The sequence below is a fragment of the Balaenoptera musculus genome, chromosome 3 (assembly GCF_009873245.2).
Source record: "Balaenoptera musculus isolate JJ_BM4_2016_0621 chromosome 3, mBalMus1.pri.v3, whole genome shotgun sequence".
NCBI classification, from domain to species: Eukaryota; Metazoa; Chordata; class Mammalia; order Artiodactyla; family Balaenopteridae; genus Balaenoptera; species Balaenoptera musculus.
In genome coordinates this window covers 125,739,153-125,757,805 of record NC_045787.1, presented here as the reverse complement: position 1 = coordinate 125,757,805, position 18,653 = coordinate 125,739,153, and the positions used below count along the sequence as shown (strand labels likewise).

The 18,653-nt window shown below is 54.8% G+C and overlaps 1 protein-coding gene across 8 annotated transcripts in view; it reads right to left on the bottom strand.

The window, feature by feature from the left end:
* Window positions 1-18,653, bottom strand: part of NDST1 (N-deacetylase and N-sulfotransferase 1) — an 80,117-nt gene that overhangs the window by 47,931 nt on the left and 13,533 nt on the right. Inside the window, exon 1 of one of the 8 annotated variants that reach the window (XM_036845386.1) lies at window positions 7,042-7,063. The exons of 4 other annotated variants lie outside the window; for them this stretch is intronic. The gene's annotated coding sequence lies outside the window, so the exon portion shown is untranslated. Of the gene's footprint in view, window positions 1-1,337; window positions 1,495-2,099; window positions 2,111-5,245; window positions 5,516-7,041; window positions 7,064-18,653 lie in introns of those variants that run through there. 3 more of the 8 variants (XM_036845383.1, XM_036845387.1, XM_036845384.1) reach the window with 3 other exon arrangements.

The window sequence follows — 18,653 nt, the reverse complement described above, 5'->3', positions numbered from 1 at the left end:
TTTCATGCACTCCTGTTGCCTATTTAACATACTCACAATGTGGGTAACACCTGAGCGCACAAAGCACCATCAAGTTCCTTGCTCGCTCGCTCTCTCTCTCTCTCTCAAGTCTCAAACAGCCCTTGGAATCCCAAATCCCCATTTTGAGAAACCGTGTCTTGCCCGGGAGCTGGATGGATGAGCAGAGGCCAGAGAGAGGCCAGCAGGCTAGGGAGAAGGCCATGCAAAGCCCAGGCCCGAGAGAGGGTACAGGGAGAAAGAGAGTGGGCCAACTAGCCCCCGTCCCCAGAGAAGGCCGAATACCCTGGCAAAGTGCTGACCACCCGTGAGCTGGCAACGGGGGCCTCCAGCACTGGCCCCACTGCAACCCCTCAAAGGCCTGGCACCAGCCATTCAAGGCCCTCCATGCCCGCCTGAATTCCTGCACCCCTGTGGCTCAAGGGATGGCAAACTGGGGGTTTCTAACCCCTCTGGAGCCACCCAGGCCTCAAGGACAGCTGCGGGGCTGAGGCCTCAACACCTCCCTCCCGCCCTGGGCCTGCCTGGGCCTTGCCGACATCACCAGCCGTTTTCCTAAACTCCAGCCTCGCCCAACCAGTCACCAATCTTGGTCATGCATCTAAGCCTTTGCTAATGAAGTTCCCATCGCTTGGAATGCCTCCCCCTACCCCTTGGGACACTTACTCATCCTTCAAGACCCCAGTTCCAATGTCATCACCTCTCTGAAGTCATCTCCACCCACCACCCCGTTTCCCGCCCCCATGTCCCATTCCTTAGGCTCCCACCCCATCCCTAAGCTATAGCATGGAAGCTGAAAACCAGGACCCTCAGGCTAAAACAGGATGCAGCATTCTTGTTCCTTGACAGCATTTTTCTTTGAGATTAGCTATCAACATCTTGAAATCAGGAGATTTCATATAAAAGTCAGAACTTCCGACTTCTTTAAAAAGAGTACATTTTAGGGACTTCCCTGGCAGTCCAGTGGTTAAGACTCCGAGCTTCCACTGCAGGGGCATGGGTTCGATCCCTGGTCGGGGAACAAAGCTCCCGCACGCAGGACAGCACGGCCAAAAAAAAAAAAAAAACATGAAATATAAAAAGAGCACATTTTGGTGACACACACGCCCACTGGCCACCATCAGCTGAGGCTATAAAGTGCCGGCCTCACATGGGTTAACACAGTCCCATAACCAACCTCCCTCTCTCATTTGGCTTCCTGCCCAGCCCCTGAGCACACCTGAGTGTGTGGTCCAGGCGGAGCAGACTTGGGGCGTTTCTACATACGGCTCTGTGCCCTGGAACCTGCAGATCACGGGGCCGGACCAGGATATACTGACCTGTGCATGGGCAGGCCCTGCCTGGTACCTGGCACACAGAGGCCTTCCCCACATGCCTGGGTGCCCCAAAGGGCAGGGACAAGTCTGATTCATTGTGGAAGCTCCCATCACTTTTCCCAGCAATGGTCCTTATTGAATACTCAGGATATAAATGATGAGCAGCTGTTATTATTCCCAGTTTACAGATAAGGAGACTGAGGCCCAAGGTGAAGTGACTTTCAGTCCTCCATGAAGCCCAGGTGTTTCTATAATTAAAAATAATAGCAATAATACCATTATAATTATCATCATTGTTATTTTTAACTGCATTTACCCTGAGCCAGGCACTGTGCTAAGCACTTTTACATACTTTATCTCAATTAATCCTTACAACTAGTACTGTCATTATTCACATTTACAGTTGCAGAAAATAAGGCTCAGAGATGTTAAGTCACTTGCCCAAAACCATACAGCTAGTCAGTGACAGAGCTGAAATTTGAACCCAGACCCCATGAAATGGTGATGGATCCAGAGCCCATAGGGGAATATTGGCAGGGACAGGGGAGAGCATGAGGGGGCCTCAGCTACCAAGGCCTCCAGCCCTCAGCCAGGCTTCCACTGTGCTCTCCCAGCCCTAGGCCTAGCTTTCCCTGCCAAGGTGCTGGGGATAATGAATGAGATGCTCTGGTTGTCATGGAGATGCCATGGCAACACTGCACTTTCGGGAAATACCACGGTAACTGTGGCCACTGCTCTGGAGTTGAAAGTCACTCACGACCCCACCCCCTCACTCCAAAATGCTCTGGTGCCCCGACAGTCCTCTCTGGGACCCAAAGGAAAAGGAGGCAGAGGTACAAGGGACTTCTCGGAGACCAAGCTGTCTAGAGAGCAGGACTGGGGAGGAGGTCCAGCTCTGCCATGGATAGACAGGTGGGCTCCAGGAATGAGACCAAGAGCTCCCTGTGCCTTTTATGGTAAAATGCACTTAACAACCCAACTCCCATGTACTTGCTGCCTACCATGTGCAGCAGGGCTCCTGTGAAGGGCCGAATGCATCATGCTGTTTCACCCCAACCGTCTGAGGGGCAGTGATGCAGTGGCTGCTAGCATCTCTGTTAAAGGCTCAGACTGGAGCCAGCTTGCATGGTCTTGAATCTTGCCTCCATTATTTACCAGCCTGTGACCTTTGCGCAAATCTCTCGACCTCTCTGAGTCTCCATTTCCCCAAGTATAAAATAGGGTTTATACTACTTATCTATTTTGCAGGGCTGTTGCCAAGACTAAGAGAGATGATATGCGTAAAACTGCTCAGTGCCTGGCACACAGTGATACCGGCTAACAAAATGATTATCCATTTAATTAATGGAGTTGGAAACTGAGGCTCAGGAAGGAACTGACCCAAGGCCACATATCAAATTGACAGTGGATCCAGAAAGAGGAAGAGACGTCAGGCTTGGGAGCACACGGGAAGTCGGGAACAAGCAGAGGATCCATTCCCCGTTCCCTCATTCTGTACCTGAGCACCGCCAGGTACCAAGCCTGGCACTGGGCACTGAAGATGCAGGCCTTTGGGCTCCAAGGTTTTATCTGGTGTGATGCTGCTGCCGGGCGAATGGAGCAGGTCCCCAGAGCCCCGCATGCTCACCCAGCCCATGCCCACCCTGCCTGGGTCACTCCTGACCATGCCCCCTATTCCCTCCCCTCTCACAGGCACACGAATGGACAGGCAAACTCACATGGTGCCGAGATGTTCAAATGGTGTCATCACGGGCATCTGGGTCACAGGCACAAGTATGGGGCGGGGAGCTGAGAGGAGTGCAGGGAGAGCCCCACAAGCAGGCTCAAAATTATGTGAATGGGCACCCGGCCTCGGGGAGGAGGAGTGGCTGCCGGCCGGGCACTGGTAGCCCCACATGCAATCCCAGGGCCACTCCCCAGAGCTGACTTGGCCCCTCCCATCCTGTCACACCCCCAGCACAGTCACGCCACCACCCATTACCCAGCCATACCCCACAGCCACGCTGCTCCACCAGCTACCCCGCCCTAGCCTGCCCCACCCACTACGTACAGCAAAGAAAATCCTCCACATTTGCTTCCCAGCTGTGCAGGAGTTTCTCCAGCGCAATTACACCCTTGGGAGGCCGAGACCAGAAGCAAATCCCTTCCTCTGCTGTAATCTGCTGCACACCCCATCCCCCATAGCCCCGCAGTACCGCCTGGCTGGGGGCTAAGATGCCGCCCATCAGTCACCCCGGAGTCCATGGTTGCCACCAAGGGACTGTCAGAAGTCTGGCTCAAGGGTCTCAGGGTTACAGAGTATACAGTCCATCTTGCGGTGAGCGCATGGGGACACCGAGGCCCAGAGAGCGAAAAGGACCCCCTCGGGTGGCGTTGCCAGGCCTGCCCCACCCTCACCTGCCTTGGCCCATTTTCTTACCCACTAAAACCCTGCAGGTCCTCCTCCAAGGCCAGCCTCAGCCGAGAGCTGGACTCTGCCAGCTGTGGATTTCAGAAGTCCTAGATGAGTTCTCCTGCTCCATACCCCACCATGCAGTGCCGGATTTATGCTGCCAGATGTCGGCTGCAATTATAACTAGAACACTGGTCCCCAACTTCACCTAAAGCTTTCCAAGGCAGAAGCGGTCTCCCACCCACAGCAAGTACTTAAGAGCGAAGTGCCCTTGCCAATGACCTTTCCCTTTTTGAATGTGCTATGAGGAATCGCCAAGCCAAATGCATTAAAACATGAACTTCCATTTATCAGACATGATATGCCTGCACTACATGCTACTATTAATCCTTACAATAGCACCATGACCTACGTTCCCTTCATTTTACAGATGAGGAAACCGAGGCCCAGAGGGGGCCCGTGACTTGCCCAGCCACAGAGCTAACAAGCGGGTAACTGGGAATCTCAGCACCGAGGCGCCAGCTCATCATCCTTCAGCAACACACGCCCTCCGTGTTCACCTAGGACAGCTGACATAAGCCAGCGCCCACACACCCCATGCTCCACTCCCTTTGAATACCACTTTCTGTTTTTATTTTCATGCATTTTATGTGTGTTTTAACATCAAAAGCAGCCTCTAACGATCCTTCTTGGAAGCAGACCCACAAATCACGCATCAATTGACAAGCAAACAAAGCATAAAGCACCGGTTCACTCCCCAGTTCTCAACCTGGGATTTGCTCTGGGTTCCCGGGAGGGGAATGCCCAACAAAAACCTCAAGAACTTGTACCCCCCACTTGTTGAGAATTTGTGTTTCTTCCAACAAGCCCTGAGTTTAGAGTTTATCTTTGCACCAGCTCTGAAAAAAAGAGTTTACTGAGCAAACAAACAAGACAGCTGGGGGCAAGGGGGTTTGCAGAGTGGGGAACAAGACAGGTCAGGACCAGCTGCCCTCTGGTCTCACTGAAGCTCTAGGGAAGACCAAGGTGGGCAGGACCCTCACAGGGCAAGCTCTTCGTTAGCCCACGGAACTCCCCAAAATAGGACTCTCTCCACCCAACCCCCAAATCCATCTACGCAGAGCCAAATCCATTCCTAGCTATTTTTCTTAGGCTCAGATCACAGGCACTTGAAAAAAACAGAAAGATATTTCTTTGCAAATATCATAACCTCCCTCGCTGACAGCAGCCAGCACTGACTGAGCTCCTGGTAACTTGCCAGCCCCACACCAGCTTTCCCTGATTTATCACACCCACTCCTCACACGCTGAGAGCTGGTGTCACCGATACGTGCACTCACAGACAGGAAACCTAGGCTCAGAGAGGGTACGAAGCAACTGACTCAAGGTCACACAGCTGGGCAGGGGGAGAACTAGGACAACCCCAAGCCTGCCCACCTCGGAGCCCCTGCTTGTAAACTCCGGGCAGCTGCCCAGCATTCCACACCATTCCTGAACCAGGTCGGCGGCCCAGAACGTACCCAGAGACAGGCTTCCTGCAGGTAACCAGCCCCAGCTGCCTCAGCGCAGCCTGATCGGCTCCTCTGGCAATGGGAAAGCCTCCCTTCACGGGCAGACAGGGGCACCACAGATCCCCAGAGGCAGGACCTCAGCCAGACGGTCTTCACCTTCCCCCGCCCCAGGGGCCTGTATCATCCCCAGATAGGCAGAGACCCCACATGAGAAAGGGAGGCTGCCTCTACGCCCCAGGCAGAGGTCTCATGCTGAGGAATGGGAGGGAGAGAGAGGTAGGGAGGCTCGGAAGCAGGAGATCTCAGCTAAAAGGGCCAACTCAAAGGACAGCGGTGACTGGACAGCCTCACAGGTCTGCTGCACGCCAGGTACAAGCACTTCCCAATCATGACCTCAGTTATTCGTCATCTTCTCTCAAAGAAGTACAAACAAGTTTACCGTTATTCATTCCCCCCTGTCTGCCACCCCTGCAGAGGAGCCAGGAAATGCTGGTCAGCCCCAGCCCCTGCCCTCCTACTTGCCCACTCCAGGTTGCCGTATGATCCTTGACAGATTCTGAGAAACAGGTGTATGGGGGGTGGGGAAGCCCTCCATCTCTAGGATGCGGAAGCAAACTCCATGTGCGCCTGGAGTCCACATCAGCATTCCAGCACTTCCACTGGCTCCCTCTGGGCAATACCCTTCCCTTCTCTGAGCCTGTTTCCTCACCTGGACAGCAAGGGGTATAGATTAGATCAGAAGTTTGTGACCTCCTGGGGTTACAGAACCCTTTGAGAGGACTTCCCTAACCAGCACAGTGGTTAAGAATCCGCCTGCCAATGCAGGGGACCCGGGTTCAAGCCCTGGTCCAGGAAGATCCCACATGCCGTGGAGCAAATAAGCCCGTGCGCCACAACTACTGAGCCTGCGCTCTAGAGCCCGCGAGCCACAACTACTGAGCCCGCATGCCACAACTACTGAAACCCACGCATCAAGAGCACATGCTCCGCAACAAGAGAAGCCACCACAATGAGAAGCCCGCGCACCGCAATGAAGAGTAGCCCCCGCTCGCCACAACTAAAGCCCATGCGCAGCAACGAGGACCCAACGCAAAAAAACCAAAGAAATAAAAAATAAAATTAAAAAAAAAAAAAGAACCTTTGAGAGTATCATGAAGGCTGTTAGTGGACTCTCCCCAGACAGATGCCATACTTACTTACTCCATACAAATTCAGGGAGGTTGTGACCGCACCCCTCTCCAAAAGCCAAGTTAAGAACATGGAAACTCTGTAGCAGCCCCTCTGACTTAGACAAGCCATAGCCTCACCGTCAAGATAGGACTGAAGCCATGAATGTAACATCTGAGCCCCTGGGACCGCATCATTCCAGCTCCCCCGATGGCCTTGCAGTAAATCTTTAACTCCCAGACCTGCTGGCTTCAGGTGGATTTGTGAACTTGCTGAGCTGTCAGAAGAAGCTCAAAGAGAAGCTAAGCCCTTCCTTCCCACCCCTCAGCCATGGTCTCCTTTTCCATCAGGAATCTGCCAGGTCAGCCCTGGCCCATCTCCCTGGGGCAGTACTGGGGGCTGGGACACTTGAGGAACCCACTTCTGGTCCTGAATGCAGACGGGACCCAGTGCCAGGCTTAGGGGCCAGCTCGCCCTAACCCCTGCACCCCCCGGCCCCCTCCTGCATTGGTATGAACACGCACACACTGTGGATACACACACATCAGACAGACCTGGGAGGACTGGACAGGAGGGAGGGGACACGGGGCTGTGGTCAGAGGGTACAGGGAGGCCGGGGAGAAAATGACAGGACCCACCCGAGCTCCAGGTAGTAGCCGCTCAGCTCCACTCCACTCCGCGTCACCGCATCCTCTTAATGGCTTCACGCTCCTCACGTAACGCAGTCACAACTAATCCCAGAGCCAGGACAAATGGCATGACTGTCCACCTAATTCCCTCCCTGGGAGGGAGGGGGTGGCCCTAGGGCACCCTGGGCCACCAACCACGTTCCCAGAAGCCTCCAGGCCTCCCCACCGCCATGTCCCTTGCCAGAGGCCACAGACCCCTACCTCCTGAACCTCAGGAAGAGGATGTCTTGTCTGACTCTGCCCCATGCCCAGGGGACCCCTCAGCAGGCAGGGATCCCGCTCGCTCACCCCTGCCCTGCCAGAGGTGCCTTCCATGGTAGAGGAGAAAGCATGTCCCTGACCCTGATGCCAATGGGCCCTAGGCTTCCTCTCAAGAAAGGTGGCAGCCAGGAGCAGCTGAGCCCTCACTGTCAGCAAGGGTAACTGGGCTCTGGCTGCAGCCCTGCCTGACTGCCTATGCGATCCAAGCAGGGACCTTCCCCCACCCCAGACCTCAGTTTCCCCGCCTGTCCTGAGAAGAAGAGGAAGGAGGACTGATATCTCCTATCAGGCCAGCAGGTGGTCAAAGTGCCTGTGATGTTGGCTTTTGGTCCCTGACCCAACCCCAGCTCAGTGGCCAGGCCCTTCCCATTGCCCTCGCTGCCCCGTCCCCAACCCCCGCAAAGAAAGAAGGGTAACTGCCAGAGTGCGGAGGTGCTAGGGCTGAAAAGGGCCTTCCAAAGCCCAGAGAGGAGAAGCAGCTCGGCCATGATCACACAGGCAGCTGGATGAGGGCCAGGCTAGCCTGGGTTTGCTCTTCAGCAGCAAACACGAAAGAGTGTCCACCTGCGAGGGTATTTGCCTTTTTATTTATTTATTTATTTATTTTTGGCTGCATTGGGTTTTCGTTGTTGCGCGGACTTTCTCTAGTTACGGTGAGCAGGGGCTACTCTTTGTTGCGGTGTGTGGGCTTCTCACTGTGGTGGCTTCTCTTGTTGTGGAGCACGGGCTCTAGGCTTACGGGCTTCAGTAGTTGTGGCTCACGGGCTCAGCAGTTGTGGCTCACGGGCTCTAGAGCACAGGCTCAGTAGTTGTGGCACACGGGCTTAGTTGCTCTGCGGCACGTGGGATCTTCCTGGACCAGGGCTCGAACCCATGTCCCTTGCATTGGCAGGTGGATTCTTAACCACTGCGCCACCAGGGAAGCCCTGGTATTTGCCTTTTTAGAGGATGCCAAGGAGAGCGCAAGGAAACTTGCTAAGTAGCAGAATTTCAGGTCCCAAGAGCAGCAGTGGGGAAAATAATGGCATGTCTGTACATGTAGGACCTGGGGATGGAGACTGCCGACTGTCCAAGGCCTCTCATGTCAAACCACGAGGGTGGCCTAGGCTCCTGCCAGCCCCGGGTGATCCCAGGAACCCCTGCAGGGATTAGCAGCTGTGGCCACGTCTTCACAAGTCACCTGAGGCCCAGCCTGCAGGCCCGGAGGTGGTGATGGGGAGATTGGCCCAGCTGGACACCCCAAGACCAGGCTTCCCAGAAGCCTTGGGGAAACTGAAAAGGCTCCAGGCCCTGTGGCCAGAGTGGAGGGAAGCCAGGTGCACTGGGGGCAACAAAGGGGAAGGGAAAGCCTTGAGGCACTTGGAGCCACAGAAGCCCCCTAATCTCCTGGAGGCCTGGTGGGCACAACCCAGGCCTGCTGAGACCAGGGAAGCTTCATCAGGGCCCGCATGAAAGCAGCTCGTCCCTCCAGACTCGCTGGGGCTTGTCGCCGTGACAGGAGCCCGCCGCTGACATGCCTCCCCTCCAGGGTGAGGGGCTCGAATGCTTACATGGAGGCGCAGCTGGCAGGGGAAGGGGCAGCAGGTGGGGAGAGGGGGCGGGAGGACCTCGCTTTCTCTGGATCACAGACCGCTAGACAGCAGAGACAGAGTAAAAAGCACCGGGCAGGTGACCTACTTATCGAAGGTCCTTTTTAAAGGGGCCAGGGGACCTTGGTGAGACTCTGCAAGGTAGCTGGCAGGTGTCCCCAGACCCCCAGGGTTCGGGGACCAGTTCCTGGGGTCAGGAGGCTGGCGCTCTAGTCCTAGACTGGGCTAGAGTGAGGCATCCAGGCAGCAGGCACAAACATGAAGGAGGCGCCCACTCCCAGCTGCTGGCGTGCACCTGCATGACGGCGGCGAGAGTCGCACCGCGGCCCCGAGCACTCCTCACAGTCCGCCTCTAAGTGCCTCCCTCGCCTCGCCCTAGGCCCAGCCTTGCACTAACCTGCCAGTGACCCCACCAAGCACCCGCTCCTGTCAGGCCTTGCTTTGCTCACCAGTAAAATGGAATGGCGCCAGATGACTCCAGGGGCCCTTCTAACTCGAAGCTGGGCAGTTCTGCAGGGAGTGTAACTGACCTCCACTGCTCATCCCCAGAAATGGGCACAATGGCCCCCACTCCCGCCACCCATAAGCCCATCGGGCACCATGCTCCACCATGATAACAACCTCTCCATATAACCGCGTGCTATGCCCTTTGCTAAACGCTTGGCCTCTGCTTCATCAAGGCCTCATTTTACAAATGTGGAAACAGGCTCGTGGAAGTTAAGCAACTGGCTCGAGCTTCCAGGTGGGAAGTGCTGAGCTGAGATTTGAACCAGCGCCTGGCTGTAATCCTACATTCCATGGGATCCGCCACAGATAACCCAAAACTCACTATGGCTCAGAAGATGCCATTGGGTCTTTGCACCTCCTACATCTTCGAGTGTGCAATGCTGAGGCTGATGCTAAAGGCGGGCTGCTGGAGGCGGGAGCAGGCAGGCAGGAATGGGAAGCGTATGTGGGTGCTGAGCATTTGCAGACTGACCAGCCTCCACCCCAGCCAGCTGTCCACTGCTGTGGCTACAATGTCCTCGTCACCATCAGCACACCACAGCCACCACTGTGCCATTTTTAAATCATTACACAGATGCAAAGCTTTTTCACAGATGCTGCTCTGGCATCACATGACAAGCTTCTAAGATCATGGCAGGGATTTCTTCCCTCTTTCTCAAATGAGGAAAGTGGGGTTCCTGGAGGAAGAGTGACTTCCCAAAAGTACATGGTGAGGCAATGTTTGGCAATGAACTTGGAGCCCACATCTTCTTCCTCCAGGTCCAGAGCTTTGTCTACTCTTCCATGCCCTTGACTTTTCAGTTCAACCAGCATTGATGGGTCTTTGTAACAATGACCTTTTTTTTTTTTTGGCTGCGTGATCTCAGTTCCCCGACCAGGGATTGAACCCAGGCCACGGCAGTGAAAGTGTCAACTCCTAACCACTAGACCACCAGGGAACTCCCAACAAGACCATTTTTGAGAGCTCATTCTGTGCAGGTATTATACCCAGCACTTCACGTATTATCTCATTTAGCCATCAAGACAACCTCATAAACTAAGTACTGCTACTGTTTTCATTTCGTAGACAGAGACACTGAGGCTCAGAAATGTGGAGTATCTTGCCCCAGTCCGCCGTGTTAGGAAGGGGCAGAGCTGGGATTCAAACTGAGGTCAGTCTGGCTCTGGGGCCTGCGCTCAGAACCTCTGTGTTTTGTCTGGGACCAGAGGGGAAAGGAGAGCAGACACACTCGAACAGCATGTGTGCCTGGCAGGTTATGGCAAGATTAGGATAATAGGAAGACAAACAAAGCTCTTGGAGAGCCCAGAAGATGGAGGTTGTTTCAAACGTCCAGGCAGGAGGCCAGGAGTCTGAGCAAGGGACACGGGAACAGAGGGAGGTGACAGAAAGGAGGGAGGCGGCCTTGTGAGACCTTGGTCAAGTGCCTTGCTCTCTCTGGATCTCAATTTACCCAGCTGTTAAGAAAAGTTCCTGGAATACCTCCAGAGCCCTCTCCATCCCGAAAAGCCCTTGGACCCTGGGAAAACAAGCAATGCCTGGTGACAGCCTGGCTGCCAGCCCTGGGGGAACCTGAAATGTCCTTGGCCGTCCTGGCACGATTCAACTGCTGGGTAACAGGCTTGCAAAAGCGCAGGGCTCGGCCAGCATGCCTGGGCACCACTGAAGTGTGGGTCCTAAGGGGGCCACATTCCGTCCATTGTCAACCTCTCCATGGCCCCACTGGAGCAAGCACCACCCAGCCGGGACCCAGACCAGCAACCGAGGTCACATCCAAGTGCCCAGTGGAATGTCACTCCAGGCCTGCCCTGCCCCCGCTGATCCTGTCCAGACAACTCGAGTACATTCAACATCACCCACCCCTCAGAGCCCCACACTCACATTCCCTAAGGTCAGCCACTGGGACGTAGAGACAAAGGGTTCTGTAGGAGATCTTCGGGAAAATGACCACCCCCATCCCCAAGGGACCTGTTCAAGACAGAGGTTGCCCATGCCAAGTCAGTGAAGACCCGTAGTTAAAGGAAGGGCAGGAGAGTCCATCAGGGCTGGCCCTCAGTTCTCACTCCGGCAGGTGGAAGGGGCTCAGCCCAAGTCTCTGAACTCACAGCAGCCTCCTCAGACCACATCAGTACCGGGTTCCTACTCGATAGCCTTCCACGGCCCCCACCACCTACCAGGCAAAACCCCTTATCCTGACCGACTGCACAGTCACTAACAGCCCCTGTTAACTGGGTGTGGTATATGCCAGGGACTTGGCTAAGTGCTTCGTGTGCATTTTCTCATTTAACCCTCCACAGCGACTCTGTGATGCAGGTACTATGGTTGGCTCATTTTCACAGATGAGAAAATTGAGGCTCGGAGAGGTTATGTCACTGGCCCAGAGTCTCACAGCCAGGCGGCCGAGCAAGGATTCACACCCACACTGGCCTTCAAGCCAGGTTCTTCACCTCTGTGCATCCAGCCTCCTCAAGGGCTCCCTGCCGCCCTCAGAACCCTGGGGCCAACTTAACACGTCTATGTGCAGGAGAGGAAACCAAGGCACAGAGAGAAACCTCTCTCTGTTGGCAGCCGAGCCAGGGAAAGGCCTGAGGCCTCTGGCCTCCCCTTCCAGGGCTCCCCCTAGGCACCCCCCCCCCAAAGAAGCACAGCAGGCAGAAAGGCCAGGGCCACCACCAAGACAGTGAGTCCTCAGAATCTGCCTTTTTCCTCTGTCCAGGAGGAAGGGAAAAGCAGGAAGAGGTTTACAAAGAAAGAAAAAGAACACGAAAGGCCCAGGAAATACTTATTCTTACAGACAGATTCTCAGAGTTCGGGAGGTCCTACAGGGCACCCCTTACACCCCTTCAACAACAGGAACGTGCAGGCCCAGGACCAACCTCTACCCATGTGTCTCCCCTCCCACCAGGTATGCTCCAACCTAAAACATCTGACCTGAAATCTCCATTTCTCTCCCCAAACCTGCTGTCCTGCAGCCTTCCAGTCCCTCAGGCCAGAAACCCTGCCGTTGACACCTTCTTCCTCTCACAGCCCACACCTAATCCATCGGCACATCCAGTGAAACCAGTTCAGAATCTGACCCCGGGCCGCCTCCCCACGTCCCCACGCTGAGCCGTCCTCCCTCACCTGTGGCACCCACTGGCTGGCGGGCATCCCGCTTCCAGCATCCAGGCTTCTCTCCACGCAGCAGCCCTCAGGATCCCTCTCAAACATGTGTCAAAACAAGGCAGCCCTCAGCCCCAGCTGCTCAGCAGCTTTACTTTACTTTACCCTTTACTCAGACCAAACAGCGAAGTCCTCTCGAAGGTCAGGAGGCCGTAGGCAATCCCCTCCGCCCCTGGGCAGACTCCCTCTGGCCACATCTCCTCCCAGGACTGCTCTTATTCTTCTGCCCCTGCCACACCAGCCTCCTTGCTGCTCCTCGAGCACACCCTGCACCCTCTTGCCTCAAAGCCTTGCGTTGCTGTTCCCTCTGCCTGGAATGCTCTTCCCCACATACCCCGTGGCTCCCTAGCTACACTCCTGGAGTCTCCTGTCCCCTTACCAGAGACTTTCCATGACCCCCAACACAGCAGAGCCACTCCCTTAAGTCACACTGTCCACCCCCAACCCAGCTTTATTTTTGTGACAGGCACTTCTTGCCAGCTGACAAATAGCTAGTATTCATTGGTTTGTTGACTCTCTCCCACCACCAGAATGTCACCCCCAATTCCAAAACAGGGACTAACCTGTTTTGTTCACTGCTGTGTCCCAGTGCCCAGAAAAGTGCCTGGAACAAAGTAGATGCTCAATAAAAATGTGTTGGATGAGGGACTATGGCTTCCCTCATCTGAGCACTTTAGTTTCTGCAGTCCCCTAGGAGACCAGGGTTGCCTGGAGGCGGAAATGAAACTCCACCTGTGCCAGCTGGAATCTTGATGGCTGTCACATGAACAGTCCTGGGACAAGTAACTGCTTGGACCAGAACAGGACTTACGCCGGTCCCTGTCCGATACCTTTGCCCACCATTTTGGCCACTTTGGGGTCTGACAGCTGGGCCCACAGGGCGGCTCCAGCCCCAGCGGGGACACGGACTGGGCTGAAGCTGGGCTCCCTCCCAGCGCACCAGTGCTGCCGGGGTCCAGCATCTGACAAAGGCTGCCCCATGCTCCCAGCTAGAGGAGGCGGAGGAGGGAGGCCCAGTGCCATGCCTGCCCTTTTCCTGTTGTCGGCAGCAGGACTGTCAGAAGGAAGCTTTGTTCTCAGAATAAAGAGCATGAAGCCCAGTGCCAGGCGGAAACGGGCACAGAGGCAGCTGGCCCATCAGAGACAGTTTAAGGAAAAAAAAAAACAAATGGGATGGAGGATGTTTGAGAGGTAATTTGCACACCCAACCGGTTTCATGCCTCCAGGGTGGCTGTGACGATGGTGGCTTCACTTTTCCAGGCCCAAGCCTCAAGGCTGTCACAGACAAGCAGACTGTCCCAGCTGGGTGATCTGGCACCGACCCTGCAGAGTGAGGTGAGGACAGAGGAGTGGGTTCTCACCCGGGAGTCAGAAGATCTGGGGTCCAAGCCTGGCTTTCCACACACTCATGTGTGACACAGGGGGAGACCCTCCCTCCATGTACCTCAGTTTACTCTTCTGTAAATGGCTTGTATAGGCTTGCACTTGAAGCCTCAGCCTGCCTGCCACAGGATCACACAGCAAGGTGCCCCTCAGCCTGTGGCCAGGTCACTGGGCAGCCCAGGCCAGTCCTCCAACCTCCTTGGGCACAGCCCCTGCCCACTCAGACCAGGGCTTCCAGCCTGCCTCCTGCCCTGACATCAGGGCACTCCTCTTCTGAGCTGTTAGCTGAACAACGTGAAATCTCTGTGGGCCCTGCCCAGACACTGGCACCTGCCCGGATCCCCCGTCATCCTCTCCAAGGATGGCTCACCAGACGCTTTCAGCCACAACCACCAGCAGAAGCCCAGCGTATTAGTGCACCCAGGGTAAAAGAGAAGCCCAGAGAGGGAAAGGGGCACGCGATGTCACACAACTGCCACTCAGGGGTCCTCTCTACCAGCCCTGGCCTCCCTGAGCTAAGGCAGGGTCCTCAAAGCGTGTCCACAGACCCTCGCGTCTGAATCTTCTAGGGAGGGGGACACTGTACCCTGGACTGAAGGAATCAAAGATGGGGGCCAGAAACCTGCATGCTTTTTTTTTTTTTCTACAAGCTTCCCAGGTTTTTCTTGTCCCCAGCACAATTGTGACCTCTCCGCTAAGACCTCTTCAAGGAGGAGATAGCTTAGCTGGTCTCTAGGGAAGGTTCGGATTTCAATTAAGAGTGAAATACGCCTTGGACAGACAGATAGCTGGACAAAGAAGCTGGTGGCTAAAGCGTACACTCTAGGAGAAGAATAAAGCAGAGACAGGCCTGAAGGAGGGGAAGCCTAGTCCATGAAACACCTGAACTGATCCTTCCCCCCATCCCGCTGTCTCCCCAGGATGCCGAGGTCTGCACTCGATGCCATCTGAAGGCTGCTGACCCCAGCCTCCCTCTCCCCGCAAGCTCCTCCAAGCCCCCTGGGAGAGTGAAACGTGGGGGCACCTTCAGGAGAAATGTCCCTCTCCTTGCTTATACTGCACCATGGGGACAACACTCTGAGTGACTGTTTATCCGCAGCTTAAGAAGCTGCCTGGGTCAGTGGCTAAGCAGCCACAGCTTATCTGGGAGGAGGATTCTCTGGCCATGGGGCAGGCTGATCCAGAGGCTTCCATTAAATGGAATCTTCACAGCTGGTGAGGAGCAGCAATGCTCCGCCTTCATTCATAAAGGAAGCATTTATTATGCTCCTGCTGTGTACGCAGTCCTGAGCCTGAGCACAATGCTTCGAGGGACACAGAGATGAGCCAGACCCCCACCACCACCACCAAAGAGCCCACAGAGCAGACAGACGGGGGACCACACCACAGCGCAGGAGAGAAAGCTGGCCGTGCCTACAGGATGGGGTCGAAAATTCAGACGCCTGGGGGCTAGAAAGACTGTATAAGTGTGCGAAGTGGGCGGGGGAATGGGGCAAAGGGGAGCTTACGTGCTTCATCTCCAGCAGTGGCCACTGGAGAACTACACTCAAAGTTGTATGATCTTCTCATTTTTGAAGTAAAGCCAGAAGTTGGGATTCTTACGTAAAATCTCCTGTTAGCAACTAGCTCAAGACTTGGCATGGGCCAAGTAACAGCTGCCCATGGGGTGTATGTGGCCTGCCAGTTTGTGGCCTTTGTTTTCTTAAAGAGAATAGAATGCAAAGCTCAGTAGATGAGCCTTCCCTGCAGCCAAGGTACCAGGGAAGGCTTTCTGGGAGAGGAGGCTTGGCGCTGGGCTGCAAGGATGGGTAGGCCACTCGTGGGGAGTCATGGTGGGGGCGTGTACCCGTTCAAGCCATAGGGGCCATGGGTCAAGGGTGCCACCCCCCAGCCTATAGCCTGCCTATCCCCCTAAAAAGGGGTTCCTGTCTCCACCCCCAAAGCAGGCACAGAGGCATCAGCTCTGTCTGTCCCCAGGTAGCCAGGGGAGGGGCCGCTTGCCCAGCAAACCTCCAGACTAAATCAATTGGTGGCAGAATAGCACGGGTTCAATTTCATCCCTGGAGCTTGGGGAACAGGTCAGCTAATGCAGTAGCCCTGTGGGGGGAAGGGAGAGGAAGAGACAATGGAGGACAAAACGAGGTTGAGAATCATGTCCTGCCTGGCCAGGCCCCACTGGTTACATAATCTTGCCTTAGGACAAAGCTATGTTCAAGGCACCAGTGAGGGCTTGGGCTGGGGAGCCCGGGGATGAGGAAGGTTCCTCCTCCCTCCGCTATTCTCCAACCTCGCCCTGCAGCTCCTGAAAAGCCCAAAAGAGCTGCAGGTGGAGACTAAGACCCCAAGATAAGGCACTTAACAGGATCACACAGCAAATTAGCAGCAAAGCTGAAACTGATAATAATAGCAAACTTTAACCAAGTGGTTACTTTGTACCAGGCACCAAGATAAATTCTTCACACACATTATCTTATTTGAAAGCCTATAACACTGTGAGATAACTATTCTTATTTTCGCCATTTTACAGATGGGGAAATTGAAGCACAGACACAGTAACTTATCCAAGGTCACACAGGAGCTGGCTTAGAGGAGGAGCCAGTTTAGAGAAGCCAACAGTGGCCTCCAAGACCATTCTCTGAACCACGACACTATACTGCCACCACGCTACTTTCGACTAGAACCATACCGCCTCTCCAGCAACCTTCTCTCAAGCCTGTAGAGCACGCGTTCGGCCCCCGGCCCTCCCATCAGCACTTTGGGTGACACCAAGCCCTCTGACAACCTGATGAGACCTACAGATTCTCTCTGCAGAGAAAGAATCCACGGAAATGCCTACAAAATGTCGCACAAGATTTTAGGGGCTTACATACCCCTGCACTGGTGAGAAGAGATGGATCCAGATCATGGAATACTCCAGAGACAGGAGGTAGCAGAGGAAGAGGACTCCCCCAGGTTCTCTGGTCCCCTCATGTCTGAACTTGGAGCCCAAACGGTTGGCCACTTTAGTCCACAGGCGTGGGCACTTATCAGGGCTCAGGGCCTAGTCATCCCGTCAGGGCTAGGAGAACAGAATGAATCACGATATACAATAGCCCCCGCCTCTGCACCCACTGGGTGTGACTCACAGCTCACAGCTGCTGGGCAGACAGTGCACAGCTGGGCCCCAGCATCTGGACGGGGGTGGCATCACCAAGCATACCACCATGCTTCCCCACCATGCAGGTCACCATCCAATGGGCATACCTCACTGCAGACTGGACCTGGCCTTGTCCTGACTCTAGCAGCTCTGAGTGTTTCCAAGAGGGGACCTTCCACGATCCCCGCGAGCCTCCAGGCCAGCCAAGGCCACGGGAGCAGTAAGTCGAGACAACCGCCCCTTACAAGGCACCGCAAGACCCAGGCTCCCATCCCAAGTCTTCTGTGCCTCACTGTGCAGCCTCAGGCAGCAGCCCCCTCGCCGCACCTCTCAGAGCCTCAGTTTCACCAACTGTAAAGTGGGAAGACTACCCTATCAAGCCCTTCCCAGCTCCACAGCCCTGAGTCTATAAACAACAGCATCTGACAAACTTCACAGAGCCCTGGGATCCTGCTTTCAGGAAGTTACATAAACATCCTTCAGAGAAACAAAAGTCAAACCTAAAGACTCTACTTTCTTTTTTTGTAAGGATATCAAGAAGCCCTTTTTATAGTCTGACTTCCCCCATTCTACTTCCATTGTTCCAGATATCCTCTCAGGACCTAGAAAATACATTTGGTTTCCGTCTGGGGTCTGGGCTTCTTGGTGCTCTTTCTCTTGCATGCTGCCCCACCCTCCTTGGCAGCTTTCTCCCCCGGACACACCCACCTCTACCCCCAGCATTGGTCTGGGCCACTCTGAGGGCTACGGCTACCCAGCCTGCCAAAGGAGGCGTGGGGGGCAGGGACAGTCTTCAGGAAACAAACCCTTCCCTGGTCAGAACAGAGACGGCTCTGTGTCTGGTCCCAATCGTGACACGGTGTGTGGCCCTGTGCGAGTCCCTGCTCCTCTCTGGGCCTCTGTTCCCCACTGAGAGATGAAGGGGTTCCTGCACTGTGTCAGGAAAGCCCTTGGGCTCCTGGACCGTACCCTGGAGACACTGAGGCAGAAGAGAAGAGCAGGGTGGACACTGGGCACTGATCTTGATACCCCACCTCTCCTGCTAGAACCAGAGAAGACCCTGGTTTTTTTCTCTCTGATTCTATCTCTTGCCCTAGCTGTGGGACCTTGAAGTCAGCACTGTGCCTCTTTGTGCCTCAAATGGCCCATCCATAAGAGGAGAATGACAGTGTCTGCAGTGGAGGCCCCAACTTGGAGGCTTGAGCCCTAACCATCCCAACACAATCCCATCACCACCCCCCCCACAGTAAAGCCCAATTTACTCATTTGATAGAATATATATTTCTGCAGCTTTATAAAGCCTGCTACCCAAACACTCCAAGACAACCCTCCACCACCCTTCTTCCAATGAGATTGTTTCCAAGCACCCCTAAAGAATTCCTAGATTGTACCTCCTTATGACTGTGTGCCCTCAGTATTTTCATCTATAAAATGGGGCCAATAACGTTGTCAACGTTATAAGATTACTCTGGGGATTACTCCAGATAAGATTACATGGAAGTGCCTATCAAGCACTGACAAGCTC